Here is an 18,220-nt window from a genome sequence, read left to right as displayed (position 1 = left end):
TTTTCAAAGAATTACTACAGGAAAATTGCCCTGATATTCTAGAAGCAAAAGGCAAAATAGAAATGGAGAGAATCCACCGATCCCCCAGAGAAAGAGATCCCAAAAAAACCAACCCCTAGGAATATTATAGCCAAGTTCCAGAACTCCCAAGTCAAAGAGAAAATATTACAAGCAGCCAGAAGGACACAGTTCAAAGCTGTGTGGAGCTGCCGTCAGGATCACACAGGACTTAGCAGTAGCTACATTGGAAGCTCGTAGGGTTTGGAATACAATATACCGGAAGGCAAAAGAGCTTAGAATGCAGCCAAGAATGAACTACCCAGCAAGGCTGAATGTCCTCTTCCATGGAAAAAGATGGACTTTCAATGAACCAGGGGAATTTCAAATGTTCCTTTTGGAATGGCCAGAGCTGAACAAAAGGTTTGATCTTCAGATATGGGACTCAGGTGAAGCATGGAGATTGGAGGAGAGGGGGGAAAATATGAGGGACTTAATGATGATGAACTGCATGTATTCCTGTATAGAAAAGTGACACTGACAATACTCATATGAACCTTCTCAGTTAATAGAGCAGGTAGAGGGAGCTTTTATAGTTGAAGCACAGGAGAAAGCTGAATTTGAAGATAAAATATGGTGTAAAAATGGAGTCAATAGAAAAAAAGGGAAATGTAATGGGAGAAAGAAAAAGGAGAGGGGGAATAGGCCAAGATATTTCATATAATAAGATTTTTCTTTATTACAATGAGCTATTGCAATGATATGGAAGGGGAGAGGCAAGGGGGGAATGAGGGAACCTTTGCTCTCATCAGAGGGTGGCTAGGAGAGGAAACAGCATATATACTCAATGGGGTATAGACATCTGGAGCAAGAAGGAGGGGAGAGCAGGGGGAAGGGGTGGGGATGTGAATAAAGGAGGAGAGGATGAGCCATGGGGGGAGAGTGGTCAGATATAACACATTTTCTTTTTTTATTTCTTGTAAGGGTCTGTGATTGGAAGGCCTGTTCAGGACCATGGGGCCAGGTGGATTCTCGGCCTAAGGGGTGGTAATGGGGGCTCAGGGCCTCTTGGCCCCAGGACCAGGGATCTGTCTGCTGTGCCACTCAGCTACCCTACAGCAGAATCAGAGTGAAAGGAGAGAGAATATATAGGACATGTTAGTGGAGAAATAAGAAAGGAGGGAGTTGCAATAAGCAATGGCAACGTTGGAAAAATATGGAAGTAACTTTTGCGATGGACTTACCAGAAAGAATGTGATCCACCCATGACAGAGTTGTTGGTGTTGGAACAAAGACTTAAGCACATTTATTATTATTATTATTATTATTATTATTATTATTATTATTATTATTATTATTTGGGGGAGGGTGCAGGGCAAATGGAGCTGGGTGGCCTACCTGGGGCCACAAAGCAGGGTGATCTTTGGGTGTCTGAGGCCGGATTTGGATCTGGGTGCTCCTGGCTCAAGGGCCAATGCTCTGTCTGCCACCCAGCCACCCCTACTATTATTACTATTTTATTTTATTTTGGGTCTTTTTTTTCCTTCTTTTTGTTTTTTGCAGGGCAGTGGGGATCGGGTGGCTTACATGTCACACAACTGGGTGATTTTTGGGTCTACGGGGCTGGATGTGGGCTCATGATTTTTTTAATTTTAATTTTTTTTCTCTCCCCTTTACTTTTTTCGCCCAAGCAAGTCTATATTCATGGGAGGAGGGGATATTTCGTTTACTCTTAAACAAGAATATTTTATTAATGTAAAAAAAAATTTGTACAAAATGAGAATAAAAAAAGAAAATAAAGGAAAAAAATAAAAAAACCAAAAAACTTTCATTTCATTTATATTGGAATTAGAAATGAACTCAGTTGCTCGTGGATTTTATTTTTTTTTCAGAATTTTAATGATTTTATTTATTTTGGGTTTTACAGTTTTCCCCCTAATCTTACTACCTCCCCCACCCCCCACAGAAGGCGATTTGCCAGTCTTTATTGTTTCCATGGTATACATTGATCCAAATTTTTTTTTTCTGCAAGGCAGATGGGGTTAAGTGGCTTGCCCAAGGCCACACAGCTAGGTACTTATTAAGTGTCTGAGCCCGGATTTGAACCCAGGTACTTCTGACTCCAGGGTCGGTGCTCTATCCACTGCGCCACCTAGCCGTCCCCATTGATCCAAATTTAATGTGATGAGAGAGAAATCGTATCCTTAAGGAAGAAACATAAAGTATAAGAGGCAGCAACATCAGACAATATCAGGGTTTTTTTTCTAAATTATAGGTAATAGTCCTTGGTCTTTGTTCAAACTCCACAGTTCTTTTTAAACACTAATATCAGGGGTGGCTAGGTGGTGCAGTGGATAGAGCACCAGCCCTGGAGTCAAGAGTACCTGGGTTCAAATCCGGCCTCAGACACTTAATAAGTACCTAGCTGTGTGGCCTTGGGCAAGCCACTTAACTCCATTTGCCTTGCAAAAGAACCCAAAAAAACCTAAACACTAATATCAGAACAGAATTTTCCAGTTTCCATTTTTTATTCTTAAATCAAAGGTTTGATTTCTCCTTGAGAATTCCTCAAATTATTGCTCTGTTTATTTTTATGATATTAAGATTTTAATTTACCCCAAATATGAGCATATCTTTAGCTATTTCAAGTCTTGGTTCACACTCCCAGAAAGATTTCATGACATCATTTGATTTACAGTTCAAATATATGTATACACACACACACACACACACACACACACACACACATATACGTATATATTAATTTACCTTAAAAGTCAAATTACAAAAAACCCATAATCTTTTCAAATTATTGTCAAATCAGATAAATTACTCACAGTAACAATACAACATTTTCAAGTTCTTTCCTGCTTTGTATGGTGAAGACAAAGATATGTTCCAAGATTCAAAATACTATTTTTAAAATGGATAGAAATCTCAAATATAATTCTCAGCAAAATTCCAATATAGCTTTCAATTTAAGAGTAATTTTACATTTATTTAACTTGTATAAACTTGAAAATACCCAATCAAAAATCCAAATAGCTATTATTTGTGGAATCATTTTCTTAAAAACAAACTGCATTTCAAAACAGCAGCTATCCTGTGTTAACTTCTTTTAGATTTATAGAGTTAGAAGTGAAGGACAGGGAGAATAGACTCCACAACGTGAAAAAGATAAAAGTTGTGTAGCAAAAGTTACCAGAGCAAAGGTTTTAGAAACCATTGAGCTATTGAGGTAATGCCCAAACTGGAGCTAGGAATAGGAAAAACAGACTTTCCTCCTTCAAAATTGCAAGTTCCGGATTAAAATGATCCATGGTGCCTGGATTTCAAATTTTGAAGGGAAGCTTCAAATTTCCCCACATTTTCTAGCTGAAAAATCATGAGAGAAATGTTTGGCCACCTCCTTGGCAGAGGAGGAGGAAAAAAAAGTAGAACAGATTTGGTTAAATGAGGATAGAGAAAATACAATGGACAACTAACACAATCAATCAAATCACTGAGAAAACAACCAAACAAAAAACAACCCAGGTAGAGACAGATTTTTTTTATGAGAACAAAGAATTTTTTAAATCATACCATTCATCAGTCAACAATATCTCCAAGGAAGAAAGGGCAGAGATTCTGTGAGCCTTCCTAGGAGTGCCCTGCTCCTTCAATTGGTACAAGTTAAAGATATTGTTTGCCTTATACAAAAGGAGGAGGGGAAGTAAGTGGCTGGAGTCCTTGTGAAGTGATTCTATCTCTACACTCTTATTCTAAACTCTAATACTAGTTAATGACAGAACCTGAACAAAATCTCACATATCAGGTGTCAGAAGCACAACCTCCAAAATAACAAAATATATATAGAGTGTACCAGAATGTGGTGCCCAGAGGCTAAAGAGAGAAAATTCCTACCCAGAAGAAACAAGAATTTCCATTAAAAACTCAGAAGTAAATTCCAAAGAATATTTAAACTTCAAGTAAAACTAAAGTTTGAAAATAAAACAAGTGAGTTGAAAAGTGGTAGACTCACTTTATTCCAAGACCATGCTACAATGGCTAGGCTCAAAATCTATCACAGCTTTTTACAGGGATCCCATTACAAGGGAGTCTATCCCTTTTCCAAGTCAAAATTGTCTAACCCCATATCTGTCACAGGTTCAAAAAGAGCAGGTATTTAAAAAGTTACAGACCTCTTTCCTTTCAAGGTTACAATTTTCTTCAGGCAACAATTTATCTGATTTGGACCCTTCCAGTGGTATGTTTGTCCCTCTTCAAATTCCCCTCCATATCCATATGTCATGGCACAAAAAATTGTTGTAAACCTTAATATTTTAGGGTTAAAATTAAATGACAGAAAATATAGAAATGAAATTGTATTCTCTAAGATTTACTGTAAACCTATAGGTAGAAGTCATCTATCTCAAAGGATAAGGGAAATCATTAATCCCTTTAGAGACTATTTATTAATCCCTTTAGAGACTATCCAATTCCTTATACAAAATTATCTGGTCTACAGGAGAATTATTTGTTATCTGTTTCTGGACTTAAAGTATATAAGGGCAGAACAAATTTTCAGGCTTCCTAATCATTTGTCTTCTTGAGTTTGTAATATTAATTAATATATGGGAACAGAAAGAAGTCAGACATTTTTAAACCAGGAATAGAGGTTTGAAATACTTATTAAATTTTCTCATTTCACACACACACACACACACACACACACACACACACACGCACACGCACACACACACAAATATAATAGGTGGGTATACACACAAAGTATTCGTAAATGTAAGCATAAATATAATTTTTTTCCATTTCAGGGGTTACCATGGCCTAAAAAAATGTTAATCACATCTGGTGATGAGCTTCTTAATGCTTTAGAGTTAGGTTAGTTCCAGTCAGCCTAATGCCAAGTCTATGATCTGGTACCTTTCTAAACAAAGAGACTATTAGAATTTATGTTAAGAAACCCTGGTCTGTAAGACTGGATCTCCAAATTTTTGAATTTAGGGTTATTCAAAGAAATCTCCAAGGCATTCACTGTCCAAGAAAAACTTCCTTTCTCTAGACAGCTACACTCTAAGATTATGTTACCTAAGGAATCATCCTCCCAACCCTCTACTAAATTAAAAAGGGCTCTTAAAAAGCAGACCTTTCCTTCCATAGCAGAAACATTTTTGAAATACCCAAGGTTATTTAGATATAGTCACAGATACAGTCTGTACAATGGTCTCTCTAATGACCTGTATTACTAGCAACTCCCTTAATCTGCTCTATATAATCTGCCAACCTGTGCTTTTCTTGAAGAAATATATTTATATCTCAGGCAGAAATTAACAACCTGGAAGCATTCTTAAACTGACCTCTTCATTAAATCCCAATTCAATTTCTAAGTTTGGAGAACCCCCCAAAACTCCCTTCTGTCAAGTAGCTTTATGTGCTAATTAATCTCACTTGGGTTTAGCATTTTTATAATAATAAGCATTTTTACTTCAAAGTAGTACTTAGAGAAAAATCCCTCCTCTGATTCCACCTCCAAATCTGATACATTCAACAATAATTGGGAAATGTTTGACCTTACCAGAGAAATTACTTTGCCCTATGATTCCATCAGGGGCAGCTAGGTGGCACAGTGGATAACATATTGACATGAAGTCAGGAAGATCTGTCTTCCTGGTTTGAAATCTTATCTTAAATGTGACCCTGGGCAAAACACTTAACCTTGTTTGCCTCAGTTACTCATTTGCAAAATGAAGTGGAAAATGAAATGGCAAACTACTCTAGTATATTTTCCAATAAAATCCCAAATAGGGGTCATAGAGTTAGGACTAAAAGACTGAACAGTATGATTCTATCATTAGAAAATTATATAAGGCATTTAATGATAAGAGATTTACTATAAAAAAGGAAATGGGGCATTTGCTTTGGAGGGAATAAACTTGTCAGGCAAGTATGGGTCTGAAAACTGCAGAGTAACCCCCTCACATTAGCAAGTTAAAACAAAATTTTCTTAACCTCATTTTGATGCTAGGTAAAGGTACAAAAAATAATTTGGAATAGTCAATTTATAACTCATAACTTCAAATTAGTCAAAAGATCTAAGCTTAGATCCTTACAAGTAGTAAGTTTTGTGTTTTAAAAAGAATCAGAACAATAGGGAAACAGTTTCAAGGATCTTGCCATTTGCTTCATGAAACCATTCTTTCAGACTTCTCAGAAATCTACATCACTTCTTGAAAGCAGTTTTCGAAATAATCCTTTACACATTGGATTATGGAGACACATACTTAGATTAAACTGAGATCAAGTGAAAATTAGAATCCCTAGAGACTTTATTTCATGTAGTAAATGTTACTGCTTATAATTTGGAGTGAGGTATAGTTATTTCTATTCATTAATCGATATCAATAATACAATACATTGGAACTCTTGGCTTCTTTCATAGTCGTAACACAATTCACAGTATTACAACAATGAAAACATCTTCAATATCTACTAAGTTCACATAAGGTGTTTTACTGTGGTGCTGTAACATTAGAAAATAATTTTAAGGCAAAATAGCTATTCAAATATTATCCAATGATTCAACAATAATCAAAACTCAATGGTCACAAATTCAAAAAGGTACATTTAAAGTTGATAACCCATACTAATAATTGACAACCATTAAAAATTCAATCAATAGTCAATAATTAACAAGATCAGACAATAAGATATCAGTTTTCTTTTTCTAAATTAAAGGTAATAGTCCTTGGTCTTTGCTGAAACTCCACAGTTCTTTCTCTGGATACAGATGGTATTCTTCATCACAGACAGGCCCAAATTTTCCCTGATCGTTGCACTGATGGAATGAGCAATTACATCAAGGTTGATCATCACCCCCATGTTGCTGTTAGGATGTACAGTGTTTCTCTGGTTCTGCTCATTTAGCTCAGCATCAGTTCATGCAATTGCCTCCAGGCTTCCCTGAATTCCCATCCTTCTTGGTTTCTAATAGAACAATAGTGTTCCATGACATACATATATCACAGTTTGTTAAGCCATTCTCCAGTTGAAGGACATTTACTTAATTTCCAATTCTTTGCCACCACAAACAGGGCTGCTATGAATATTTTTGATCAACCTTGATGTCTGATCTTGTTATCTCTTATACTTTATATTTCTTCCTTAAGGATATGATTTCTCTCTCATCACATTCAATTTAGATCAATGTATACCATGGAAACAATGTAAAGACTGACAAAATGCCTTCTGTGGGCGTGGGGGGAGGGAAGTAAGATTAGGGGGGGAAATTGTAAAACTCCAAAATAAATAAAATCTTTAAAAAAATGTATTTGTCTTTCCACAAATCCATTACCCTTTTCCATTTTTATTTTCTACTGACTTTGACAATTTGATGGATGTGAGAATTGCTTTAATTTGTATTGTATTGCTTTAATTTGTATCAGTGATTTGAGTTATATAATATTTCAAAGATCTCTAAATTCTTTCATTGGTAAATATAAAGATTACACTTTCAAATATTAGTACAGGTTCAAGTCAACTTAACATTAAGGCTTGTGTTTTCAAATACATTTAAAACAATACATTTCGGGCGGCTAGGTGGCACAGTGGATAAAGCACCGGCCTTGGAGTCAGGAATACCTGGGTTCAAATCCAGTCTCAGACACTTAATAATTACCTAGCTGTGTGGCCTTGGGCAAGCCACTTAACACTATTTGCCTTGCAAAAACCTAAAAAAACCAAAAACCTAAAAATACATTTTACAAAATTCACTGCAGTCTCTAGGGAAAGTTTAGTTTGAAGGAAAATATTCAAATCATTGCTTCAGTAAAATGGGGGGGGTGGAATGAGGGATATTAACTAGCTTCTCCAACTGAAGATTATTTTTCCTTTTTAAAAAAAATTTACACAATTAAAAAACACTAGTATTCTATTCTGAACAACAACAAAAATTATTCTCAGGAGAAATGCAAGAAATAAATAAATATATGAATCATCTGTGAGGTAAACAGAATGACTACTTTTTACATGGGTGTAAATATGTCAGAAAAGAATGTCAAGTTAAGTTCAGCTTCAACCTCCTCTTTATATTTATCAATCCATGGTAAAAATCATCATTAATACAAAACAAATAAAAATCTTTAAACATTGTACAATTTTTTCCAGCACTTTGGTACAGTGCCTAGCACAAAGTAGGCATTTCATAAATGTTTATTGGCTCCAACTACTTTAATTTTCTTAGGGTTATTTCCTGCTCATGGTAGAGATTTCATCTATGCAATAATTCCTACTTCTTTTTATTTTTCAAGGAAATAATATCACAGAAAAGGAAAGGAAGACACAATTCCCTCACTCTCCATTCTTTGTTTTATATACTTTCACCTTGTGGGAGAACAAGTTCAGAATGAAAAAGATTAAAATTTACTCAAATTGATTTTTTAAAAATCTTGATATTACTCTAAATTATCCCTAAAGTTAACTATAACTAAGCCAATTCTTTACATGGGGATAGAAAATTTATTCAAGGATTTGGTAGGTATTGTTGCCAATCATACTTATGAATATGCAGAAATGTAAATAAGTTAATTATATGCTCAGAATATAAACTCCTATAATACAAAAACCAGTGAGAACTAAGCATCTATTTCAGCAACCTTAAATAGTTTTTAGGTACATAGGCAGGACCAGTACAATGAAATTTTACAGAAGGCAGAAAGAGAAGGCAAATATTTACATATCAAAGCACAATGGTAGAATGGGAGGATCCTTAAATAAAAAAGTAGTCTCTAAACTGGGGTAATATAGCTAGAATTTGTAAATTGTTAACTACAGTCACAATTGGTTATATGAAATCATTTTTCTTAAGTAATTTATCTGTTTTTTATATCTTTATATATTTATTATATCTCTATATCTTTTATGTTTTATATCTATATTTTATATCTTTCTATATAAAACCCAGGCAGAATGTCTCTTTTTACTAATCAGTTCATCATTGGAGCTACAGTTTGATATTTCAGCTTGATTTTTTTTCAGATACTAGCTAGCAGACTTCCTGTCTTAAGCAAATAGCAGTAAAAAAGCTAAGTCAGAAAAGTCTCTTTTGATAATGAGGGACACATATAAAGAACTCGAGGTCATAATGCTGGACATTACAAGACAAAGTTTTGTTCTCCCTACTCCAAGGGGAAAGGCTCAGCTGAGAACAAAGCCCCAGGATGTGAGGAGGAAGAGGAATACACCAATTCCTTCAAAAAAGTCTGCAACAACTTCCAACAGCTCTCCAGCTCAGTTCATTCAAAAGATCAATCTCCCGCAAAAAAAAAAAAAAACTCTCGCTGATACAAAAAAAAGGATTATTAAAGACAACTGGACTTGGAATAGAAACAAGATAACAGCAATGGAAGGTAATGTCAAGTCTTTGAAGTCTACGGACTAGCCCTATGAAGATAGATCAAACGAGATATTTGCAAAAGTCCTTAACACAGTACCACCTAGTAGAGACTACTTAGTTCCTTCTCTTCTTTCTCCATTTAAAAGCAATCTCTCAGCTCAAATGTGATAGCAGGAAGGGGGGGAGCAAGGAAAAGAAGAAAATTCTCATTTTTTAGAATTTATGAAGTTCTGAAGCCAAACCATCAGAGCAAGAAAACTTAGAATACTTATGAGTAACACTGATCCTTTATATTATTACGAGGATAGGCGGGAGACTCCAAAAGGTACAGAATTACTCTTTTCCTAGATTTGCATTATAGTTGTCTAAGAGTGGGTTTTCTTGTCATTTCATTTATGGGAAACATCAACTAGGCTCGTTTTGCTGGAATCTAAGTGTCAAATTTGGTCTCAAACACACACACTAGCTGATCATTGAACCACCTTTGCCTCAATTTTCTCATCTATAAAACGGAAGAAACGACGAATCAGTCCAATTTTTTTTAACAAGAAAAGCTCAAATATAATCACGAAGTTTGGACACGACTGAAGAAAAAAGGTACAGAAGGAAGAGTAACGCGAAAGGCAGGTTCGGAAGGGTTTTAAAAGGCGGAGGAATCTGTGTTGCATTGTTAAGACAACGGGGGGGAGGGGCTTTTAAAAGCGCCTCCAACTTTTGTTGTTCGAGATTTAAATACTTCTTTTAACTTGCTGCTAGGCGCAGCTCATGGAGTCCGCATTTGAGATTTAGCTTTTTGTCCTTTTTGAGATAACAATAGTCGAAAGCTGCAAAAAAACGTTCGTCTGGTTTTAGCAAAAATCCTAAAAAACTTGCAGGAGGAGCCACACCTCCCACGAGCTCGGAGGTCACGTAGCTTCTCCCCGGAAGCGCGGTGGTCCTACGGAACCGGGAATCTCCGCTTCAGGCTTCCGGCCCCAAACCGGAAGTGGCGAAGGCTGGGCTGAAGCTGACAAGACCTGTAAAGGCTCTTCTTACCCTATTTTGACCTATCTTATCCTTCCCGCCTACCAGCCGGCGCGAATCCTGGTGTGAAAAGGAGGTGAAAAAAGGGTCGCAAGAAGTCCCAGGGACAGCTAGACGTGGACGGGACAGTCGCGCATGCGCGACCCACTACGCACGGCGTGTGGCCTGCGCGACGTGCTGCGTGCGCCGGAGGGGGGCCGGGCTGTGCTTACGTCACTCGGCCGGCGCCCGCCCGGAAGCCTTCTCTGTTTCCTCTCCCGCTTTCCACTTGCCCGGGGCGGTGGCGGCCTCGGTGGTTTGTCCTTCCCCGGGCTCTAATTGAGATTGGCGCACCCTAATGGAGGAGGCTGTGCGTGCGGCCGCTGCCCCGGACCCCAGCAGCTCCGGCTCTACGGTGAAGGGAGAGGGGGCAGCTGCGACGGCCCCGGCGGCCTCTATGGGAATGTGAGAAGTCTCAGGTGATTGGGGCCGGGGTCGGGGTGGGGGGCGGGATGGGGGTGGGCAGGGGTCGGTGGTGGTTTCTGCTTTTCTTGTCTCGGAACGGGCTGGCATTCGACCTGTAGCTCGTCCTGGGATTCCAGGGATGAATGCTGGGTCCTCTTGGGGCATCACCCTGCCTTCCTCAAAGCCCAGTGCGGGAAAAGAGAGGTTCTGCTTCATTATGGGAAAGAAAAGGGTTTGGGATATATCTACATATATACATGTATGTGTCTTTATATGTGATTTACGCACATGCGTGTAAGGCTTGGCTACAAACATACCTACATGTGTGTAAGCAAAGTTTTATAGCTAACGTATGTAAGCTTACATGTCCTACATGCTTGTATTATTTATCAAATTCTTTCCTAACATTAGTACGTTAGTTATCCATCTAAATATGTCTCATAGGACTATTATGTGTCTTACTTAAAACCATATACACTAAATATATATATATGTATATATATATATATATATATATATATAAAACTAACATTTGCAAAGCGATTTACTTAGTTCCTTGGATCTTCAACAACTTTGTGAGATAGCTGTAGTCATTAATTACCAAATTTCAAGTGAAATCAATTGATTTACAATGTTATTAAATATAACTATTAAATATTAAACTTAACTATGTCATGACATTGAGCAACGGGGATACAAATACAGAGATTAAAACCATTTGTACACACTAGGTGCTTACATTCTAATTTATGAGACAAGAATATGTGCATAGAGAATATAAAAATAACAAGTACAAACATATCTAAAGAAATGGACTTAAGGTAATTTGGGAGTGTGGTCATATAGTTAAGGGGATCAGAAAAGGTTTCTGGAGGAAATGTTTGACTGGATTTTTTTTTCTTTTAAACTTAAATACAAAATTAAAAAAAACATGGTACATGCCTGGCAAAATAGGAGAAGAGTAATAATATAATGCAATAAATTTCCATTTCAAGAAAACATATAAATACTTCACATTGTGTTCAAAATTGGCAGTTTTTGCTTACTTGTAGGCTTCTGTGCCCTTATTTATCAGATACATGTATACAAACTCTTATACACACACATTTATAAATACACATGCACAGATATAGTCATAGATAGCTATATATTTGGTTTGTGTGTATCTTTCATTTTTATAACATTTCCTGAACGCAACAATCCCTTCTCAATCTTCTACTTTACTTCTCCCTACTTCCTATCCCTTTAACCTACTGCCCTTCCAAGAAACCCTCCCATACCTAGATTTTTAATACCCCCCTCCACATTGATCTACACACCTTTCTCCATACTCCCCTTTAAATTATTCACTCACCCTCTTGAAACCCTTCGTATTCCCTCCTCTTATTTTTTTTTCTGAATTTAAAAGGCTTTTATATAGGTACACACACACACACACACTCTCTCTCTCTCTCTCTCTCTCTCTCTCTCTCTCTCTCTCTCTCCCTCTTTAATCCATTCCTGATGAGAGAATGTTTCCAGAATTACTAGTCTTCCTTTCCCATCTAATTCTTCTGTTCCAGTTCTTCCTCTCACATCTCATTTATATAACTACCTGAATCTTTTCTTCAAACTACCCCATTACTAATAGCAACCTTGGTTCTATGGTTTACATTTCCACATATAGCTAGTAAACAATTTGTCATTACTTAGTTCCTTGTAATTTATCTTTGGTTTTTAACCTTATATTTCTCTTGAATCTTATTGTCAAATTTTCTATTAAGTTTAGTTTTTCTTGAAGCAAAATTTTGGAAGTTGAAAATTCATTGAATGTTTATTCTTTTACAGGATTATGCTTAACTTTGTTGGGTATGATATTTTTTGCCCTCAATCCCAGCTCTTTTGCTCTTCAATATGTAGTGTTCCAAGACTTTTAAGGTCTTTTCCAAGGTCTTTTACTATAGCCACTGCTAGGTCTAGTTATGACTGCCATATTTGAATTTTTTTTTTTTTGTTGCTCTTAATATAGTCTTCTTAATCACTGGGTTTTTTGGAATATGGCTATGATGTTCCTGTCAGTTTTCCTCCTAGGATCCCTTTAGGTCATCAGTGAATTTTTTCTGTTTCTCCTTTCCTCTCTTCTAATACTTCAGGACAATTTTCTTTAATTATTTCTTATATCAAGATTCTTTTTTTTGATTGTAACTTTCAGGTAGTCTGATTATTATTATTTTCTTTTTTCGATCTATTCTCCAGATCAGTTATTTTTCTTATGAGGTGCTTTGCATTATCTCCTTATTTTTTCATTTTTTATATTTTATTTCATTATTTCTTGGGCTTCCTAAGTGGATCTTAAAGTGAAGAGAAGAACTCTGAGATGGAAGTAAAGAGGAAGTGTTTTCTATGGGACTGAAGTCTCCATAAGAGACTTTCTTAGGTCTTATACAGGTCTTCTTAACTCCAAGTCAACCACTGCATTCAGAAACATGGAGGGGAAAAGCTCCACCAGAGCTTCTGCAATTCATTTCAGTTTCTCATCCATGAAACACCGATCAAGTACAGAGCACTGGACTAGACTTAAAAAAAGCACAACCTTTGCTTTACATTCCCTACAGTCTCTTGTCTTTTCCCCTTTTTATGGGGAAAGGGAATTGGAAGTAGGAGTTGGGGATCTGCTCCTGTGATTTCATAAAACAAACTTAATGATTCCTTTGTGGTAGGAAAATACTATGCTTCTTGGGCAGAAAGAAGAAAGGATACAAGGCTAGGACAGGGAGCAGTTTGGAATGGAAAGATCATAGATTTGGAGCTGGAACTGATTTGAGTCTTTTGTGTTCAACACCATTATTTTGGGAATGTGAAAATTGAAATCTAGGGAAATTAAATGACTTGTGGAAGCATCTGAACTCATCTTTTGACTGCAGTCAGTGTTCTTTCCCATGTATCACTCAGCCTCCCTATGCAAAGAATGTAGAGGGGAATAATATGAAATAAGACTGGAGATAGGATGGTGCCACTTAAAGACTTTTGTGGGTAGCTTTGAAGGCCTGGAAATTTGAATTTTATTTAATAGACAGCAGGAAGCCATTAAAGATGTTTGAGCTGAAAGGACCTATGCAAAAAGAAAATTAAGTCTGGCATTGCTGAGAAGGACTGAGATTGGAAGAAAGGAGATAGAAATGGAGAGATAGATAAAATAACCAGTGGTGTCAAAACTCAAAAGCAGGGGTCACTGCAATAAACATAGGGATCTTTGTGTTTCGATTTGACTTAGAAAATCATGTATTGGCAATGTTCTGTTGTATATTGATTTATATTCTTTTTTTTTTTTTTTTTTTTTTTTTTTTAGGTTTTTGCTAGGCAATGGGGTTAAGTGGCTTGCCCAAAGCCACACAGTTAGGTAATTATTAAGTGTCTGAGACCAGATTTGAACCCAGGTACTCCTGACTCCAGGGCCGGTGCTTTATCGTGGCCCCCTGATTTATATTCTTAAATATTTGCATTTTAATTTGATTCTGACTAGGGAAAATTGCTGCCTATGCTTGACAGTTGTGTTGTAGACCAAGCAGGTGTCAATCAAGATGGAATTAATGGAAAGGGGAGGAGGCCAAGTGATGCCAATAAACTGAGGACTATGAAAGATGAGTTTGAGCCAAGATACCCTATCTAGTTCCCATCTTCATAACCATTGAGGAACTATAAACAAAATAGAAAAAAAAAGTTGGTTTTTAAAAGTAGGAGTGGCATCCTAGTAACATTTTACTAATCATGACACTTACTGTGTTCCAGACACTGTACTAAGCATTTATTTGAGAGAGTTTGAGGATTCAACTTTTGAGAAGCATAGGTTAGTGAGTAGAAACTTGGCCAACCTGAGTTCAAGGTCTGCCTCTGACCCATACTTGGCTGTATGACATTCCTACTTTTAAAAACTCTTGGAGCTCAGTATTTTCTAAAAAGTAATCCTTAAGGTTCCTTTTCCTGGCATTTTGGGCACTCCACTATTGTCAGTTAAACTACTTTGAAGGTAGGATTCATTTCATTCTTTTAATTTTATCCCATTGCTTTGCATGGTGCTTAGTACTCTTAGTACCTGGTACATAATAGTCATTGATTGGTACCTCTTCATCGCTTCACCTTTATTTCATCTTTCTTTCTAAATTCTGTAGGTTTTGGCCAAATAGTGTCTCACTCTTTATGTACGTTATTCTGTATGTATGTATATATAATATATATATTATATAATCATTACATATATTATCATGAATTTATAAGTGCAGTCTGGTTTATATGCTGCTTTTCTCACCATTGACTATCTTTTCAAATAGTATAGATTTTACAATTGAAATTGAACATCTGAGGGACAGTTAGGTGGCACAGTGGATAGAGCACCAGCCCTGAACTCAGGAGGACCTGAATTCAAATGTGACCTCAGACTCTTAATAATTGCCTAGCTTTCTGACCTTGGGCAAGTCACTTAATCCCATTGCCTTCAATAAATTAAAAAAGGAAAATAAAAAGAAATTGAACATTGAGAAATTCAGTGACATCCCTAAGGTCACACACTTATAGATAAATGAAAGGAACTGGTTTTTTTTGATTATAAGTCCCAGTGTTATTTTATTTAGTCATAGGTCATGTGATTGGGGAGATATAGAGCTAGTCTCAAGTCAGAAGGAAGTGAGAAGTTTATGAGATACTGGGCAAATCACTTTGTATTTGTTCAAATTCGGCCTCAGGCACTTAATAATTACCTAGCTGTGTGGCCTTGGGCAAGCCACTTAACCATTTCCCTTGAAAAAAAAACCTAAAAAAAAAAACCCAGCAAATTTTAAGAAAACCTCTAAAATTGAAACAATTCCCTTTCCTTTTTCCTGACTTTATTATTGTATGGATTAGTCTGCTAATAAATTGAGTTTTCTTATATAATCCAGCAACTTGTTTGTACAGAAATTTGAGAGAACAGTAAAAATATTTTAAAGCCAATTTTTTTAATTTACTGTTTGAACATTTTTTATTTAGGATACAGTACTGACAAATCATTGGTGGTAGGTAATCTATCCAAGGTACATTTTATGATCTTCCAAAGCAGTCCAGTGCCCATCCCCCCACCCCTTCTCATTTCCCCTCTGAGAAAGGAAATTGACAAAGCTCCTGATAAAAGATCTTAACCTGTAACTTGGACTTGCTTAAAGTGATACTTGACTATTTGGTTACCTGTCAGCTTGACCTGGTCTCTATTGAATCCCTTAAAATAAAAAGTAAATCTAATCTCTGTCATGTGCTTTGCCTTTTGAAGACAGGAAATGAGAGCAGAGCTGTTCTTAGGGGCATCAGAGAAATACATCACTTAGATAGCATTTGAGTTGAAATTCTATTTTCAAGCTGAATTATAATTAAAGTGTACATTAACTTTGTGCCCATAGACTTTATCACAATTGGAAACATGAAATTTCATTGTTGCTCTCCTCCTGTATCCCATTAACACAGTTTTACCAAATCTGCTTATGTTTTGTGCCGTATTTATCTGTAATAAAAAATATTTTTTGAGTATCAACTCTGTCAGGTGCTGAGAGGGACTTGAAGTATATGATGGAGACTCTGAGAGGCTTACAGTCAGACAAGACATTTACTCATCTAATATGAATCAAAATAACTAATTTCTACATTGTGAGGAATTAAATGCAGTAAGTTTCCCTTAAAGATCTGTGAGGGGGTGGAATTGTGGGAGGAGGTAGAACTTAGGTTGAGCCTTGAAGGATGAGGTGAATTTTTAAATCACTATTGATAGCTTTGGTTTTCATGTTATCTTTATTTCCAGCTATATCTTTCCCCTTACCCAGAGAGCCATCTCTTTGAATAAAGAGAGAAGCTTTATTAACAAATGGGAGGAGGGAGAGATGAGCCAGTAATTCTGTTGTCTTCCCTCTGATGATTGTTTCATACAATTTATCCTCCAGATCAGGGCTGACCAGCCTTACTTTTAAGTTTTATTGAAACAGTAGACAATATATTTGGATTTGTCATTTTAGTGAGAACTCTGTAGTAACTCAGCTTTGTTCACTAAAGCATTTAGTAAACTCACAGGGAGCTGTATAAAATTGCACTGAGGGCTGCATGCTGCTAATTTTGGACAACCCTGCTCTAGATCGATTGTTTTGCATGTTGTCTCTCCCATTAGATTATGAGCATCTTGACCCCATTTGTATTTCTTTGTATCTCTTGTGCTTAGCTTGGTACTTGGCACATACACTGTAGGCACTTAATAAATAGTTTTTGACTTACTAGCATGGAAAAGGCTAAGAGAACAAGCATTCATTTAACACCTACTGTGCACTAGACACTGTGCTCTGTGCTTTGCAAAAATTTCATTTTATCCTCACAACAGTCTTGTGAGATAGGTACTGTTATTATCATCCCTGTTTTATAAATGAGGAAACTGAGTCAGGTAGAGACCCATGTCCAGGGTCACACAGCTAGGAAGTGGCTAAGGCTGAATTTGGGCTTCGATTTTCCTGACTCCCAGCCAACTGCTCAATCTTTGTTATTGTCTAGTAAGAATAAAGGTGCTGAGTTAGAATGAATACAGTTTTAGGGTGCGTGTTAGAATGCCTCCTGACCCAAATAAAAATTAGATAGGAAAGCTGAACCTAGTTTTGGGAGGCATTGAAGAAAAAGAAGAGTTTGGGAAATTGAGATTTGAGAAGAGATGTAACATAACAAAAAGGATGTTTAGGAATATTATTGTTCTGGCAGCAGTATAAAAGATTATTTAGAGGTGAGAGACACTACAGGTAATAAAAAAAAATTCCTGATAGAATTTAGGCATCAGGAGTTAAAGGCCCAGATTAAGGTGGAGACATTGGAAAGGAAAAAAGTTAACCCAAAAGACATTTTGAAGGAAAAAAATAGGACTTTGGACAAATTATTTTAGAAGGAAGAATGAAAAGTGACAGCAGGTTTTCTAATCTGTAGGTGATAATGTTTTGTCCTTTATTCTCAAAGAAGACCATGACATCAGGGAGGGGATGCTATGACAAACACATAAACTGGATTTGAGTGAGGGAAGGCTGTGCTAAGTCAGTACCAGCCTCACTTTCTCCTCTGGAACCACCCGGGGCTAGTGGCCAGATATGAATCAGGACAGAGGAAATTGAGACTATAGAGGTTAAGTGACTTGCCCAAGGTCACATGACTAGTTAAGTGCCCTTTGAATTCAGGTTCTCCTGACTCCAGGGCTGGTGCTCTATCCACTGCACTACCCAGCTGCCATATACATAACATATACATATATATATATATATATGTATATATATATATATATATACATATATATATATTCATATACCCCCATTCCATTTAATATTTTTAGAGTTTAAACTTAAT

General features: G+C 36.6%; 1 protein-coding gene across 1 annotated transcript in view; it reads left to right on the top strand.

Moving 5' to 3' along the window:
* The first annotated feature begins 10,621 nt into the window (after window positions 1–10,621).
* The window catches only part of NIPA2 (NIPA magnesium transporter 2), a 29,310-nt gene continuing 21,711 nt past the window's right edge, over window positions 10,622–18,220 (top strand). Inside the window, exon 1 of the mRNA XM_074213711.1 lies at window positions 10,622–10,869. The gene's annotated coding sequence lies outside the window, so the exon portion shown is untranslated. The remainder of the gene's footprint in view (window positions 10,870–18,220) is intronic.

The sequence above is a fragment of the Macrotis lagotis genome, chromosome 1 (assembly GCF_037893015.1).
Source record: "Macrotis lagotis isolate mMagLag1 chromosome 1, bilby.v1.9.chrom.fasta, whole genome shotgun sequence".
Lineage (NCBI taxonomy): Eukaryota > Metazoa > Chordata > Mammalia > Peramelemorphia > Peramelidae > Macrotis > Macrotis lagotis.
Note: the sequence above shows the minus strand (reverse complement) of the source record. Positions and strands in the feature narration are given on the sequence as shown.